This window comes from Pongo pygmaeus, chromosome 7, assembly GCF_028885625.2.
Source record: "Pongo pygmaeus isolate AG05252 chromosome 7, NHGRI_mPonPyg2-v2.0_pri, whole genome shotgun sequence".
Classification (NCBI taxonomy): Eukaryota; Metazoa; Chordata; class Mammalia; order Primates; family Hominidae; genus Pongo; species Pongo pygmaeus.
Window position 1 is genome coordinate 41085594 of NC_072380.2, and position 17432 is coordinate 41103025.

The following is a 17432-nucleotide window of genomic DNA, read 5'->3' on the forward strand; positions in this document are numbered from 1 at the left end:
GCAAAGTAAGACATGAGATACCCATTACTTAAGCACAGTGCTTAGCATGTATTTGGAGTTTAATATGTATTTGTTGAATAAAGGAATAAAAGACATGACTTTAGTCACATAGGAAATTTAAATTATATTATACTCAATATTCTCTCTTTATAGGACAAGATAACGTTCTGTATGTTTTGTAAGGATTTCCATCCTTATAAAAAGAGCACTATTCAGTTTTTGTGCTCATACAGTCATAGCCAGTTATCTGAAAAACATACTTATTTAGAACAGTCCATTTTCAGACAGTGCCAGATTTTTTTAAAAGCATTACTAAAATAAAGGATATGAGTTAGAAACTGGATCTAAAAAATATTTGAGAGCTGGTTTCAGGAATTTAACCCATCATAAAGCCTGAGGAAACAGGTTTTGTGTTACAGCCACTTTTTCAACTCTCCTCTCCAAAGGGACATTCCTATAGCCAGCAATCACAATTTGCTAAGCATGGTGTTCAGTGTATTCGATAGTCTCTGTAAAGCAGTGAGTTCAGTGTCTCACTATTAAAACACTGTAAACAAACACATACGGACGTTTAACTGCAGGACCCATCACAACACTCAGAGTCCCAGAACAGCATGTCTGGATGGGCACTTGGGAAGCATCTTCCTTTTCCAGAGAAAGAAACAGGCACGGGGAGTGGGAGTGACTTGTCCTAGGGCACACAGTAAATTGGTAGCTGAGATGAAGCTGGAAATTAGATCTTTCAAATTCAGTCTTCTTAGGAGCTAAGAATCCAAGATGGATTATTTAGGAATGCAGATAAGACAAGTAAATGTCTCAGTAGATGTAATAATGCCACAGTGCAGAGCAGGAGAAACACTATATAAAGTCCACCGATGCTATTCAGACCTACAGCCCATCAGCGGGGATCAGGAAGACTCTGACCAACCTCACCTGATCTCCTAGGAATCTTTCAACCACAATGGCCTCAGGAAAATGGAGAAGGAAAACCACCAAAAGAGTCCATTTTGTTGCCTGGGGGCCTGAGTCCAGGCAAACACTTCAAGCTGGTAAAAATGATGACGACTCCTCTAACCTTTCCTGACTGCTGCAAACAGCTCACCAGGAAAATGTACAGGAGGTGGAGGAAGGACCCTGTTGGCCACATTATACCAATATCAAGGAACAAATGTCAGTCAGGCAATGGCGGATATTACCCAGAACCCTTGCTTTCCTAGAATGCTATTTTTACATCCTTCAGCAGTAAGGTCTAGCTCACAGTCTCAAGTGGCATCTCATGATTCTCATTCATTCAGTGAATATTTACAGAACACCCACTATAAGAAAAGTACCATATAAGCACTTGGAGGTACAAAATGAAGAGGCATCACGGCTGCCCAGGAGGCACACAGAGCCAAACTAAAGAAAGCAGAAAAACCAGTCACCAAAATTGTTGGAAGCATTGTACAAATACATAACAAAAGGAGTTAAGGGAGACAGTCCACAAGAATAGGGAGTGATTGGAGGTAATGGTATGAGCAGAAGAAGGCTCGTGAAGTAATGGATTTTGCAATTAAGAACAGTCCTCTGGCAGTCTGTGAGGATGGGCAGGAGTGAAGCAAAGCAGGACATGAAAACCAGTGAGGGGCGGGTGGAGGAAACAGAGATGAGGGGCTAAGCAGCTAACAACAGAGAGGAGGTACTCATGGACTGAAAATAGGGGTAAAAGTGAGATAGACTCCAGCCTAGCTGGCTGGGCAGGCTCATTGACCAAGATTGGAAATACAGGGAATAGAGGTAGCTCTGACTGGACATAAGCAGTGCCTAAGCAACTTCCAGATGGAAAGATCTATAAAGCATTTGGGCACGGAGGTCTAGAAGTAAGCAGGAGGTCTGAAGGTCAACAGGTTGGGTGGTGATTGAAGCCACTGCAGCAAATAAAACAACACAGAGAGCACATTTAGAGCAGGTTTGTCCAACTCGTGGCCCAGGACAGCTTTGAATGTGGCCCAACACAAATTTATAAACTTTCTTAAAACATTATGAGATTTTTTTGCGATTTTTTTTTTTTTAGCTCATCAGCTATCGTTAGTGTTAGTTTAGTTTATGTGTGGTCCAAGACAACTCTTCTTCTTCCAATGTGACCCAAGGAAACCAAAAGATTGAACACCCCCGATTTAAGGAGAAGAGGGATGGGAGGCAAGGATGAGATCTCCGGGTGGGTCAGAATTTGAAAGAACAATGGAAGGCGAGCCAGCCACAGAGAATGAAGTGGTCAGAAATAGAAGGAAAAGGAGGAGGAAGAAAAGTCATCCAATCCAAGAGGAAAAAAATAAAGTGTTGTTTTAAATAATACTCGAATAGTTGTTGGTATCATATGCTCAAAGCAGGTGAGAAAAGAACTAAAAAGGCCTATTGGCACGGTCATTAGCAAGTCATCAGTAACCTTGGCCAATGTTTCAGAGGTGCCCGTAGCCATGTGAGCAGGAGGTAAATGAGATGAGAAGCCTGCATAAACTTGCTCAAGGAGAGGAAGTGGAATTGAGAGGAAGTCTGATTATGTATACATATAGTAGAAAATGGCATAAAATATCAGGTCTGAATATTCAAACCATACGAGGCAAGTTATTTAATCTGTCTTATCCTTTGCTTATTTTTTTTAATGAAGAGAATAATAGTACCTACATCAAAGAGCTCCATGAAGCAATGCATGGGAAGCACTGAGCCTAGAGTCTGGTCCACTGCAGGCACTTGGTCATGTTAGTGATTAATATGACTGCCATTGTTCCTATTACAGCTAAGACATTGAGGATGCTGGCAAAAGACTGGTCTAAAGGACAGCTGTGAAAAGAGAAGCAAAGAAGTCAGTATTGGATGGGTTGGAAAGAAAAGCAGGAAGGTACAGGGGATATGGATGAGGTAAAGAATGAGTCCCAAGAATCAGGAGTTGGAGAATTAGACAAGTAGGAGGTTCTGACTAGAAGTTTATATATTGCATTTTAATACAGAAGAGATACCAGGTGTTAACAAAGGAATAAGACTCGAACTGGGGAGTTGGATTGCAGTGGAGACAAAGAGAATTCACGCATTATCAAGAAACAAACATTTCTTGAGAAAATGACTCTGCTTTGTTTGGGAAGCTGGAGACACGCCTTGAACAAAGTTCAGACCCTGCCACAGAGCTCTGAGGTTAGAAGGTGGGATAGCTTGTCCCCAGGGGAGGTGAAAGTTGTGCAAGGTTGTGGCTGGGCAGCAGGAAGGCTATTAACTCAGGGATCAAAGAGCATAAAGGCTAAAACAGATTACAGCAAAAGGAGAACTATCAGGATGATATCTGTGGATAAAATGAATCTTAAAGTACAGGGGATGGTTTTGCACTGAGTAAAACCATGCAAGAAGCAAGGAAGAAGTAGGAATGTGCTAACACTGCCTGTTGTCCCCACAGCAAGGGGCAGCCAATAGCCTCCGCTCCTACAGATGGCAGCAGCAAAGTCCTTGCGCGAAGAGAGGGAACCAAGTGTTCAGTTACTGAGAGGAGGTGGAGGATGTGCTCTGTGAAAAGGTTGAGTATAAAAGGCTGTGGCCCCTGTCGACATTTAATCCGTTAGACACTGGCACAAGCGTCTAGGTGCTTTCCAGGACCTGTAAAACAGACTTTAAAAAAATGGCTCCAAAATATGAAAAGAAAATCACAAAAATTGCTACTGCTAAATGTTTAATTAAATGTACACAAAACATATAGTGTGTCAGCTTCATTAATTGTGAAATTTAGTGCTCATAAAAATTTCATTACATTTAGAAAACAATTTGTATGTTAGATTTTCCCACTTTACTAGAACCCCTGAGTAAGCACACTGGTTGTCAAGAAATTGCATTCAGTTGTAAATTAAATTAGTTTCTCAAAACCAAGGATTTAAAAAACAAAATTAAAATAATTTTTTCAAGTTTTTGTAATGAAAATGTATTTAATGTGGAACGTGGGTGGATGTTAATACATTTGATACAGCATTTGAGAAGCTTCTAGGAGCCTCCGAAAAGCTCTTAACTGTCACATGGGCAGAACTGAGGAGAAAGAATACCCAAAAGGAGTCACGGCAACAGAAGAAACCTTAGCTTCTCATCAAGGAGCAAATTAGAACCTTCTCGTAACTTTAACGCTGTCTCCAGCTCAGGGATTCTTAACCTATGGTTGCCTTGGATGCCCTTAGCAGCCTGTTGAAGCCTATAGACCCCTTTTCAAAATAACATATTTTTTTTTAAATCTCCCCCTCCTGAGAGAAGAGAATATTAAAGTGTGTAAGACACTGATGGTAGATGACAAGCTTGATTCTGGAAATTCTTTAATTTGGGATTGTAAAAGATAATACAGTGATCTATTTGAGTTCCAGCAGTACAATTGACACAGGAAGAAAAGAGCTGACATAAGCTACTTACTCACTATGTGCTTACTTAATCTCTTTACATATCAGGGTTTTTGTTTGTTTGTTTGTTTTGCTTTCAGTTCTGGGGTACATGTGCAGAACGTGCAGGTTTGTTACATAGGTATACATGTGCCATGGTGGTTTGCTGCACCCATCAACCCATCATGTAGGTTTTAAGCCCAGCATGCATTAGGTGTTTGTCCTAATGCTCTCCCTCCCTTTGCCTGCCACCCGCCGACAGGCCCCAGTGTATGACATTCCCTCCCTGTGTCCACGTGTTCTCATTATTCAGCTCCCACTTATGAGTGAGAACATGCGGTGTTTGGTTGTCTGTTCCTGTGTTAGTTTGCTGACAATGATGGTTTCCAACTTCATCCATGTCCCTGAAAAGACATGAACTCATTCTTTTTATGGCTGCTTAGTATTCCATGGTGTATATGTTGCCACATTTTCTTTATCCAGTCTACCATTGATGGGTGTTTGGGTTGGTTCCAAGTCTTTGCTATTGTAAATAGTGCTGCAATAATCATTCGTGTGCATGTGTCTTTATAGTAGAACGATTTATAATCCTTTGGGTATACACCCAGTAATGGCATTGCTGGGTCAAATGGTATTTCTGGTATTTCTTGAGGAATTGCCACGCCGTCTTCCACAATGGTTGAACTAATTTACACTCCCACCAACATATAAAAGTGTTCCTATTTCTCCAAATCCTCTCCAGCATCTGTTGCTTCCTGCCTTTTTAATGATTGCCATTCTAACTGACATGAGATGGTATCTCATTGTGGTTTTGATTTGCACAAAATAACATTTTTAAATTCATAAATCAAAATGCACAGGGTCACGATCTGTTGAAATGCAACCATCAAAATATGTAATGCTTGTGTGATAAAAGATACAATAATAACATGCTTCTTTATAAGATAACAAAATCTAGTTTCAATTCATAGTAGTGATATTTTAGGATATCTTCAACAACAGTAATGTGATTTTAAAATATCGGTTTTTATTGGTGTCAGAAACTGCTAGTATTACTGTTCATTGTTACTCACATTTATAATTGAAAGAAATACTAATTTTCAAGAGATTGGTGCACATAAAGGTGCAATTTTTTCCCATCTAAGTTCACAGACCTCTAGGACTGTGCACATAGCAGTTTATGGAGCCTTGTGAAAAATCTGTGTGCTCTAATTCCTTACACATAAAACGAATGAACTGGGGGCCGGTGTTGAAGGACTGAGATTCTGCAGCAGAAATGTGTGAACTGATTTTATAGGGACCTCAAATTCAAAGGTGTTCCCTCCAATTTTCATTTCCTCCCTCTAATCTACTTTATACGTTCTTGAAGAATCTATTTCAGTGGGTGTTATCTCCTTTAGCAAAAATTCATTTGAACAGCACTAACCTTTGATAAATGCACACACACACACACAGCTATCTCAAAGTTAGAAGACAATTTCACAAACTTGGAAAAAAACACAAAGAATAAAATGTAAAAGTCAATAATTAAAGAGAAATAACAATGGAAAATTTGGAAAAGGTTGTGAAGGTTTGAAAAAGACATTGGCCAGGCACGGTGGCTAATGCCTGTAATCCTAGCACTTTGGGAGGCCGAGGAGTGTGGATTATCTGAGATCAGGAGTCCAAGACCAGCCCTGCTAACATGGAGAAACCCCATCTCTACTAAAAAAATACAAAGATTAGCCAGGCGTGGTGGTGCATACCTATAATCCAAGCTACTAGGGAGGCTGAGGCAGGAGAATCACTTGAACCTAAGGGGCAGAGGTTGCAGTGAGCCTAAATTGCCCTACTTCACTCCAGTCTGGGCGAAAGGTGGAAGTACGTCTCAAAAAAAAAAAAAAAGACATAAACATAGGAAATGATGATCTTGCTAGTGATTAAATCTGTATTAATGAAAGAAATTGCATTTTTGCCTATCAAATTTATAAAGATTAAAAAGATTAGTAATATCCAGTATTATTATATTAACAATATCATTTGTGAAGATGAGGTAAAGTGGAGACTTTCATATATCGGTGTTGGGAATATCAATGACTCCCATCTTTCTGCAGGGCAGCAAAGGCAGCCTGGGTACACAGTTCAAAGGCTGTGAAATGTGCATTGCATTGAATTGTGGCAATGCCAAGTGTTGGACTGTCTCTAGGTAAGTTCCTGTACCAGTGGACAAAAATAATAGTGAAAAGTTAGAAACAATGTAAATTTTCAATTGTAAGAAATTGGTTAAATATATTACAAAATATCCATCAATATAACATTAAACAAGAAAGCATTAAAAATAAAACATAGGTATTGAAATAGAAATCTGACTAAACTATTGTAGTACATAAAAAGTAGAATACCCAGGTATGATGGCTCACGCCTGTAATCTCAATACTTTGAGAGGCTGAGGCAGGCAGATCACTTGAGGCCAGGAGTTTGAGACCAGCTTGGACAACACGGCAAAACTCTGTCTCTACTAAAAAAAAAAAAAAAAACAAAAAAAAAAACAAGCTGGGTGTGGTGGCACCTGCCTGTGGTCCAGCTACTCAGGAGGCTAAGGTGGGATCTCAGGAGGTCGTGGTTGCAGTGAGCCATGATCGCACCACTGCACTCCAGCCTGGGTGACAGGGCAAGACCCTGTCTTGAAAAAAAAGTAGAATACAGAACATCACTGATAATGTAACCCCAATTCTGCCTTAAAAAGCATATATATATAATATAGAAATATAGTTTATATATGTGGTTTATATATATAAATATATATCACTTGTATATAAATATATGTGTAAAAATATATATATATATTTGCAGATATATAAAAGTAAAGAAATCTGAAAGGATCAATCTGTATCCCACTGTTAACAGTGATGTGTCTTAGGAGAGGGATTTTAATTTTCAACTAAAATAAATAAACAATATTTAAAAACTGGGGGCCAATGTTGAAGGACTGAGATGCTGCAGCAGAAATGTAAGAACTGATTTTATAGGGACCTCAAATTCAAAGGTGCCTCCCTCCAATTTTCATTTCCTCCCTCTAATCTACTTTGTACATTCTTGAAGAATCTATTTCAGTGGGTGTTATCTCCTTTAGCAAAAATTCATGTGAACAGCACCAACCTTTGATAAATGTGCACGCATGCACGCACACACACACACAAACACACACACAAACAGCCATCTCAAAGTTAGAAGACAATTTCACAAACTGGGGAAAAAACACAAAGAATAAAATGTAAAAGTCAATAATTATGGAGAAATAACAATGGAAAATTTGGAAAAGTTTGTGAAAGCTTAAAAAAGACATTGGCCTGGCACAGTGGCTAATGCCTGTAATCCTAGCACTTTGGGAGGCTGAGGCAAGTGGATCACCTGAGGTCAGGAGTTAAAGACCAGCCTGGCCAACACGGTGAAACCCCATCTCTACTAAAAAAAAAATACAAAAATTATTCAGGCATGGTAGCAGGCACCTATAATCCCAGCTACAATATTAAAAAAAAAATCATTGTACATCATTTTAAAATCAGAAAATAAAATAAATACATTTATTTATTTTCTGTGTTGGCCAAAGGCTGACCTCTCTGAAAGGAGCCTTTGAATAATTGAGGTCTTTCCCTACTCAGCAAGAATTTAGGGCTTTAAAACATTTATTTGATTGCATCGTTTCAGTGAACACCTGAGAGCAGTGACCTGGGATGACAGCTGAACAGGGAGCTTCCTTCCTGATTATTCCCTAATGGACTCAAGAAATTGGGAGGAGCCCCAGACAGCGGATTGGAGGTTCTCCTGCCTGAGTTGTCCACCAAACACTTCCCCAGCGCCAGGATGTCAGCTTCGCAAGGGACGTTCTGCACTGACAGAGGTCTGGCTAAAACCCAGGGGCTGTTCTCTCATTCAGTCCTTCATTTATTCATCCTACACTCACTGAGTGCCTACAACGCACAAGGACTTGAAGCGTGAGTGATGCAGGAGGACCACAGCGGACTAATAGAATCCCATTGGTTCTGGCTCCTCACAGAGAGTTGGAAGCCCTGGGTACACAGGACACACACATACACCGCAAAACAGAATAAGAATAGCGGCATGGGCAGGGAGCGGGCGATTCTGGCTGTGAAGCCACAGATCATGGTGGTCATGGGAACTGGGGCACGGGGAAGGAGCGGCCGATTCTGGAGACACAGATCATGGTGGTAATGGGGACAGGGGCACAGAGAAGGAGCTGCCGATTCTGGCTGTGGAGCCATAGATCACGGTGGCCTTCGTGGTACAGGTGCTGTTTGAGCAGATCCGTGAGTGAGGAATGGGCTTCTCCAGAAAAAGGAAGAGGAGAGCATATGTCCATTTCTGGAATGGTGAACAGCTTTGAAAGAATATGGCTAGGATGAATGCTCCCAGGAGCAAGGAGTATCAGGTTTGGCATGATTATGGTTCACCTCGGTGAATGCCCAGCACTGAGCCCAGAAAGATAGAGACTAGAATGAGATAATACAGGCCTGTGAATGGCCTCCTTATGAGAAGTCCCCTCCGTGGGACCTTGGATTCTCCAACCCTACCTGCTAAGATGTTTCTTCCTTGTGGGAAGCAGAAGAGACTGCTTCACAGATCATGACTACTGTCTTGGATTCTTAATCCAGATGAATCCAGGGAGTCCGTGTCCCTCGCCAGCAGAAGTCAAAGGCCAGTCTGCTCCTGCTGGGGGTGAAGATGGGGTAGGGAGATGGAGCCGAGGCCAGGTGGCAAGACACATCTGCAGGTGTCCAGCTGGCTTAGTCATCACACTGGCTTCCTTTTATATTTCTAGAAAATATTAGGAACACCCTGCTCTTCAGCATCTCAAATAAGGGAAGAGAAATGTGATAAGATTTACCCAAGGGCTCACCATTTCTGTCCTAAGCAAAAGAATACATCAAGTTGAAGCCTTCCTCCCACTTCCAGCACCCTCCTCACTGCAGCTTCCTGGAGCTGCTCAGCCGTAACCCACAGAGTTCCTCCCCATTGAATGATTAAGCAACACCCACCCCAGGTGTTAGGTTCTTTTGGGAAGTTTGAGACTTGCATCTTCACAAAGGGGCATAAAATGATAGACCCCCACCTTCGGCTAGGAATGAAGAAAGAGTAAAATGTTTTAGCTGGTCTTTTCTCTTGCTATCCTGCAATTTTCAACTAATGTCAAACAAAAATAATAAGTAAGGCAGGCAAGCTCTAGTTCGGCAGCCCTTAGAAGGGACAATAGGTTCTTTGAGAAGTTTAGGCTTTAGGAGAAAATGCACCAGCAAAGATGTATAGAGAGGATGGGCCCAAGTTCAGATCCTTACATAAGAAAGGCAATTCTGTTAGCACAATTTCTAGGCTGAATAGAAGAAAACAGACTCGGAACAAGGGTCAGGATGCAGAGGCATGAAGCCAAAGGGGAGTTGATAAAAGTGTGATCTCATTCTGAAACCGCAGGAAGGGACAGAGATGAAGCCAGCAGTGGCAGGCAGGGCGGACTCACAGCATCCGGATGTGGTGAGTGAGCAGGTCAAATATAATTCAATCGTTTCTAGCCTGGGTGAAGGGAAGAAGGGAAGAAGTTGGTGTTATTAATCAAATTCTAAAAGGAAATTTAATAGGAGAAGCAGGTTTGGAGAGAAAGGAAAGATAAGTCCTCTGAGGTGTGATTACTCTAGACTGAAAGCACCCCAAAGTCTACAGTTGTGTGACCCTAGGGTTCTATTTCGAAGGTATTTAAAAGCAAACTACAAGGAAGTAATTCAAGTAAAAGAGGCAGGTTCAGAACATCCTCCCCACACTCAGAGAACTGCATTTTCCAGAACAGAGACAGCTTTATTGTTGTTTCAGGTGTAGTTCTCTGAGCAAAACAAAAGACTTAGCCTTATCAATCCTTTACATCTCAGTATAAATGAGTTTGCAAGGTCCTTTCCCAAGCCAAGGATCTGGAAATAGGGTGAAGATCCTGTTAGAAATTCAAGCACAATGGCTCTGAGAGAGAATAAGTGCAGAAAGAGGACTGCAGATGGCACATTCCTTACCTTAGGACAATGTTCAGAGCCAGATCTGCCAGGCAATATTCCCCCATTTCCAGCCAGAGGATGGGTTCTCCTATGCCTATCTCTAAGATCATCAAAATCACTGCGAAGGTAAGAAAACAGGGACATTTGGTGTTTTATATTGCTCATCACTCAATTCCTCTCTTGATGAAACAAAAATGGTCCACTCAATATATATGTTATTGAACATACAGTAATAAAATGCACATGATTTTTATTTCATCCTCTAGCACTAATTTGTTAGTACTCAGCTAAGTGTCCCTTAGCTTCCCTGACACAACACACTCCTAGTTTTCTTCCTACCTGCCTGTTTCTTCCAGGTCTCCTTGGTGGTCTCACCATCTTCACAGCCAGTAGGTTTCCCAGCTCACTTTTCTTCTCTCCTCAAGCTTTCTCTGTAGACGTTCTCAACTTCAGAGCTCACACACAAATTTAACTCTCCCACCCAAATCTCTCTCTGAGCTCTGCAGAGGAACTGCCACTCCTGGTTAACATCTCTTTCTTTCTTCCCTCCTTCCTTCCTTCCCTCCCTCCCTCCCTTTCTTCCTTCCTTCCTTTCTTTCTTCCCTTTCCTTCCCTTCCCTTTCCTTTCTTTCCTTTCTTTCTCTATCTCACTATCTTGCCCAGGCTGGAGTGCAATGGCGCAATCTCGGCTCACTGCAACCTCTGCCTCCTGGGTTCACGCAATTCTCCTGCCTCAGCCTCCCTAGTAGTTAGGACTATAAACGCATATCACCACACCCAGTTAATTTTCGTATTTTTAGTAGAGGCGGGTTTCACCATGCTGGCCAGGCTGGTCTCGAACTCCTGACCTCTGCCCAGCTCGGCCTCCCAAAGTGCTGGGATTACAGGCATGAGCCACCACGCCCGGCCCAGTTTTACTACTAATAGTGCCCTTTCACTTTCAGAAGTGTCATGTTTGGATGATAAATGATATTGTCACTCCTTCCCCAAAAACCGCACATGGTCTGGCTCCTACCATATTGGTCATGCTAGCCTTTTCTATCACGACATCCTGCTTTGTTCTGCACTAGCCTCACTTGTCTTCTTTCTGTTTCTCCCCAAACTTTCATAATGCTGTCCCTCTTCCTGGAATGCTCTTCCTTTACCTCCTTACCCAGTAAAAGCCTGTGAACCCTTCAGACGCCACTCAGAATCACTGCTGCAGAAACCTTCCCTCATTCCGAGGCTGGTGATCTCTCCCCACGTGCTCTCCCAGGGACCATGCCCTTTCATCCATAGCACTTATGAGAGCTGCCACTTTCAATGGAGGGCAGGGACCCTTCCCGGTTGTGCTCACTAATTATGCTATGCCAGAATATGCACGAAACTTGGATTAATGGTTTGTAAAAATGGATAATGATTTCATGATAAAATAAAAGAATTACTTGAAATTATCAACAATCCACTGATCCCTTTTGTTTATAAATCATGGTATTGGTTTCCAAGGAGCTTTTAAATCACATGCTACTAAAATTGGAAAGGAACAATTGATCATTTATTGCAGAGGAGGAAATAATGCAGGGAAGTTACATGACTCACCCATGATCTCCCAGCCTTTCTGGAAGTCCAAGTGAAATGCACACAGGAATATAGATTTTCTGTTTTATTTCTAGGTGGCAAGACTCCATTGAAAAGCCATATAAACCCTTCCAGGCTCAGATATTCTTTGGTTATGATTCAGTTTTACTTTTCCCTCGATAGCACTCTATTTCTTTCCTTTCTCTCTCCCTTCTTTCTCTTTCCCTTTTTTTTTTTTTTTTTTTTTTTGCATCATTAACCATGATAGCAGAAAACTCATGCCCAGGAGTATGTCATAAAGCACACACAAAAAAAACACATAAAAATGCTAAGTATGTATGGTAAGAGAGGTGGGAGGAGGGACACACTGAAGATCCCTAATTCTTGGTGTTCAAGACATTGCAGGTCACAATTCCATCTTGAATTTTTTCATCCCCCATTACAGTAAGGGATATAACAGATAATGAGAGACCAAACAAACTAATTTGTTAATTCTAGGATGTGACATCATGACCATTCATTTCTGGGGTTGCTAATGCCAACCAGTGACCTTCTAGGATTACATACAGATGAAATGTGAAGAGGAAATTTAATAAGAAAAGGTCAATCATCACTAAATGTACCAATGAAACAAGATTTTTTTCTTTTACAATAAAATATCAAAAATTTTAAACGACTAACATTGCATCTTATGATACATACTCAGTGCTTATAGACAAATCTATAATGACTATTTAAAATTATATGGAGGATAATATTTGCTGAGCTCTGGAGTATTTAAAGTTATAAACACTCTTTTAAAGGTCAGCTGTAAAACCAAGATAATAACTTTGAAGGAAAATGCCTTTTTCCATCAGGAATTCACAATAAAAATAATCTTTTCCACACGATTTTTCTTTTAACTATGCTTGGCACAAAGACAAAACTAATAGACGAATTATACATGATTACAAAACTATTTTGCTATACGGAGTCACAGATTAAAAGGAATGGTTCCTGTTGCAGGCAGGTAATGGCCTTGTACCATGTTCAGTCACATATGCTGCCGTAGAGCATTTCAATGGGGCTTTGAGAATGACATGCTCAAATAGCTGCATTTTTAATATCTATTAAAGTCACTGTGCCATGACTGAATAACACTACCCATAAGCAGAAGGGAGGGGAATACAACCAGCTGCTCCATGCGCACAGTTCAGGGCTGTGTGTGCTGTCATCTAGAGCTGTTCAAAATATCTTAACTCTCTTCTGGCTAGACTTAAATATTGGGGCTGGATCACAGCCAAGTAATGACAAGATGTGTTCCTCCAAGCAAAGCCCCAATGTGCAAATGCCAACACCATATTTTTTTACTCTTTGTATTCGTTTAGCTTCTTTAAAACAAGAATGGTATTGAACGCAGTAATATTTTATCTGTGTTTTTCTAATTCATTGACAATTACTCAGGGCTTTTATTTTTTTTAAGAAATGCATCTCTAAGCAGCATTTGATCTTGGAATACAGACCCACTAGCTCATTCTAATCAGTCTTTTGTTGTTGATTTCTCTTACTCCCTATCATATATGGTTTGGCTGTGTCCCCATCTAATCTCAACTTGAACTGTGGCTCCCATAATTCCCACATGTTGTGGGAGGGACCCAGTGGGAGATAATAATTATGGAGGCGGTTTCCCCAGTGCTGTTCCTGTGGTAGTGCATAAGTCTCATGAGATCTGATGGTTTTATAAGGGGTAACCCCTTTCACTTGATTCTCACTGTTTCTTGTCTGCCACCATGTAAGACGTCCCCTTCATCTTCCACCAGGATTGTGAGGCCTCCCCAGCCATATAGAACTGTGAGTCCATTAAACCTCTTCCCTTTATAAATTACCCAGTCTCGGGTATGTCTTTATTAGCAGCATGAGAACAGACTAATACACTATCAAATATCCAGTCAGAAAGAGGTTCAGCATCATCTGATACATTGGAAAGGAGAAAGAGGTAATAGTTAATGAGCACCTGTCTCTCACCACATCCTGTACTCCCTGCTTTAAGCTTAGATTATCATATTTATTCTTTAAAATTTTTAGATGAAGAAACAGAACCTAATAAAAATTAAGGAAATTGACTGAGGTCATTCAGCTAGCAGGAACTGGAGGCCCGATTTGACCCCAGGGGAGTTTTCAAAGCCTATGCCCTCTCTTTTACATGATGCTGAATTAGTGGCATCACATTATCTGACCCCTCAGATTTTCAACAAGTCTGCACGCCACCAACTCTCAGCAGGCACCTGGAAAAAAAGAACAAAGTTAGGATGACCCTGTGAACACTGCTCCACCCACTGCAGGCTTTGAGGGGAAGAATTCCTTGAGCTACTCTCACAAAACATGTGCTACAGGAACCTGGGACTACTAAGGTCACTTATACATGAAATGGTTGAGGCAGGAGTGAGTGAAAGTTATGTTCTTAAAAATAAAGAAATGCAATGCATCACAGGCGGTCACAGGGAGGTGACAAGATAAAAAAGGTGTTAGATTTAGGTGACCTCACTTTTGATCTTATCTCTACTTCCACTGCCCTCTGCCCCTTCCTTAGATCATTTGCAAAATGCACACAGTAATGCTTACATGATAGAATTTTCTGAAAATTATGTAAGATAACATATACAGAGTTCCCAATGTAGCCTGTGACACAGGGCAGGTGCACAGTAGGGGTTTGCCAGACCTAAGTCCAAAAAGACAATTTACTACAAATTAGTAGAACTCAGTACATCACTCCTATTTTTAAATGTATTTTCTGCAAGGTTTTCTGGTGTTGATCAGGAGACATTCATCACTGCCTCAGCATGACCTGCACCAAATCCAGGTCACATGAAGTTATAAATGTATCTTGTATTTTAATTTCACAACCCTTGGCTGATTCTAAGGCAAAAAGAAAAAATATATATATATTCTTAAAAGAACACATGAACCTAAACAAAGCCAAACAGTCACAAGCCAGAATGTAGTGAAGGAAACAGACTTCTTCGTTCTGCAAGAATAATATTTTAGGCATGCGGAATGCCCAGAGGTTACTAAAGAGAAACAGAATGGTCACAGGGGGTCACCTAATGGGAAGACAGCAAGTGTGATTTATGAGAGCCATATGAGAGTGAAGACTCACGGTGCTATGTAGGACAAAGGAAAGCAAAGAGGCGAGATCTTCCCAGACCCCTCCCTGTACCCCAGCAAGAGATGAAGACAAATGGACCCAGACATAGAAGGAAAGGAATTTTATTAAAAGAGAATGATACAAATTTTCAGGAAAGAGTTGAGATTCATGAGAAAAATAAACTTATGTTTTGTGGGACTCTAGCATGTTAACCAAAGAAATCCATCTATCAGGGGAAAAATGGGGTCAGGAAAGATATACTGGAGAATCAGACACCTGAAAAAAAGAAACAGAGCAGAAAGGAAAGAGAATACTGAAGAACCCAGCTGCCACACCCAGGTGGGCCATCAAACCATGTCTGGAGATTCCTGTGCACCCCAGTGGGGCCCCCCCAAAAACAAACACCAGCATTGGAAATTAACTTTGCAGAACGGAAGTTAGAGAGTGATTGTGATATAAAATAATCACTCTCTTTTGCAGTCTGTTGCCACCAGAATTCTTTTATTCAAACTACCCTAAACAAAAATAGATTTGGGCTCATTTTCAAGGGCCAATTTAGTGTGTCAAAGGAAAGACACTGCTAAAGGATGTGGCTTATAATCTTCCATGACAAAGAGTCATGCAATATGTATGATCAATCCTTTCACCCCCGAGGCACAGCCATAATGTCTTCCAGATAAGAACTTCCTGAGGAACACACTCTTATGGCTGAAATATGGATTGAATCTGGGAAGGACATTGACCTCTGCTAGCTGCAAATCAACTTTATTAAGCCACTCTTGCATTGCTATAAATAAATACCTGACACTGGGTAATTTACAAGAAAACAGATTTAATTGGCTCACAGTTCTGCAGGCTTTACAGGAAGCATGGTGCCGGCGTCTGTTTCTGGTGAGGCCTCGGGAAGCTTCCAATCATGGCAGAAGGGGAAGTAGGTGTCTCACATGGCAGGAGTGGGAGCAAGAGATGTGGGGAGTAGGTGCCACACACTTAACAATCAGATCTCATAAGAACTCACTCACTTTCATGAGGACAGCACCAAGGGGATGGTGCAGTCCTCATGATAAACCATTAATTAGATAAACCATTCTAAACCACCCACAAGAAATGCATCCCCATGATCCAATCGCCTCCCACCAGGTCCCACTTCCAGCACTGGGAATTACATTTCAACCTGAGATCTGGGTGGGGCAAATATCCAGACTATAACATCAACCCCTGCACTAATGGGCCTGATGTGAAATAAGGTCAAGCTTAGGACAGCGATGACCAAGAGAGACAGCCAGTAAGAGGGCGGTTACAGAAGAGGAGGATGACTTCAATAGGTGTATAATGAAAACCAGATGCAATTCTGTTGCTCTGTAAGACTTTCTATACAAATGACAGGTTTTAGTTAAAATAATTTTTAAAATCATAATTGTTTCAAAGAAAAACAATAGGGCAGTATTATGAAAATATGAACATCAACCCCCCCGTGCAAAATGCTGAGGATGCAAAAATGCATAAGGGAAGACCCCTGCCCTCCCAAAGTCTAACGCTGTGATCTCTGGGTCTTCCCATCTCTGCCTTTTAAATTTAAGCAAGAACGGGTGGACCCTCCAGGAGTTACTGGGACTGAGATCCCAAGACCACACCTGAGTTCTACCAGCTGTTTGAGTAACCCCAGTCCTCTTACTGGAAGCACATATCAAATCACTGCTGACTTCTGCATTCCCCCAGGAAGCCATCCAGACAACCTTCTGCTACCCTACTTTGTGACACCAGGGTGCCCTCTCACTTGGCACCTATCTGGAACCCAGCCCACTCTCCTGGCTTTGGGCATCAGCACAACTGCAGGGTGCCTCTAGCCTGTGTCCCTGTGTCCCTCTGCCACTGGGCTTGCCCTGATTTCTCCTCCTTCCCCCTACTCCTCTTGTCTTCAGAGAAGGAGAAAGCCTTGGCTTAAAGGAAGTTCTGAGAACAAGAGTTTGCCCAGTCGCTTCTACCAAGCTGCCCACTACCCCCTTGGCTGGAAGCAAACTGCATCTTCATGCAACTTCACTCCTGCTCCACCTGAAGAACCTAGAATAACCTGGAGAAAGGGTTTTTCCTCACATCCTCCCTGCTTCTCAGGTCCTCCCACTATCTGCAGTCATGGCCCTAAAGATCAGCATCCCTGTGACCACGGGACAGGACAGCAACATTCCAATTCTCAGCCTGGAAGTCATTTGGAAACTTCCTTTGGTTTCACACTAATTATCCCATTCATCCATTTTTACCTACTCAGGTATCCTCCAAATCTATCAATGTCTCATTTTTCACTTCTGCCATCAGCCTCATCCAAGGCCACACTGATTCAGT

General features: G+C 41.5%; 1 protein-coding gene across 9 annotated transcripts in view; it reads right to left on the reverse strand.

Annotated features, from left to right (window-relative positions):
- Positions 1-17432, reverse strand: part of ZMAT4 (zinc finger matrin-type 4) — a 370785-nt gene that overhangs the window by 204378 nt on the left and 148975 nt on the right. Inside the window, exon 1 of one of the 9 annotated variants that reach the window (XM_063668695.1) lies at positions 8951-9352. The exons of the other annotated variants lie outside the window; for them this stretch is intronic. The gene's annotated coding sequence lies outside the window, so the exon portion shown is untranslated. Of the gene's footprint in view, positions 1-8950; positions 9353-17432 lie in introns of those variants that run through there. 9 annotated transcript variants of the gene reach the window in all.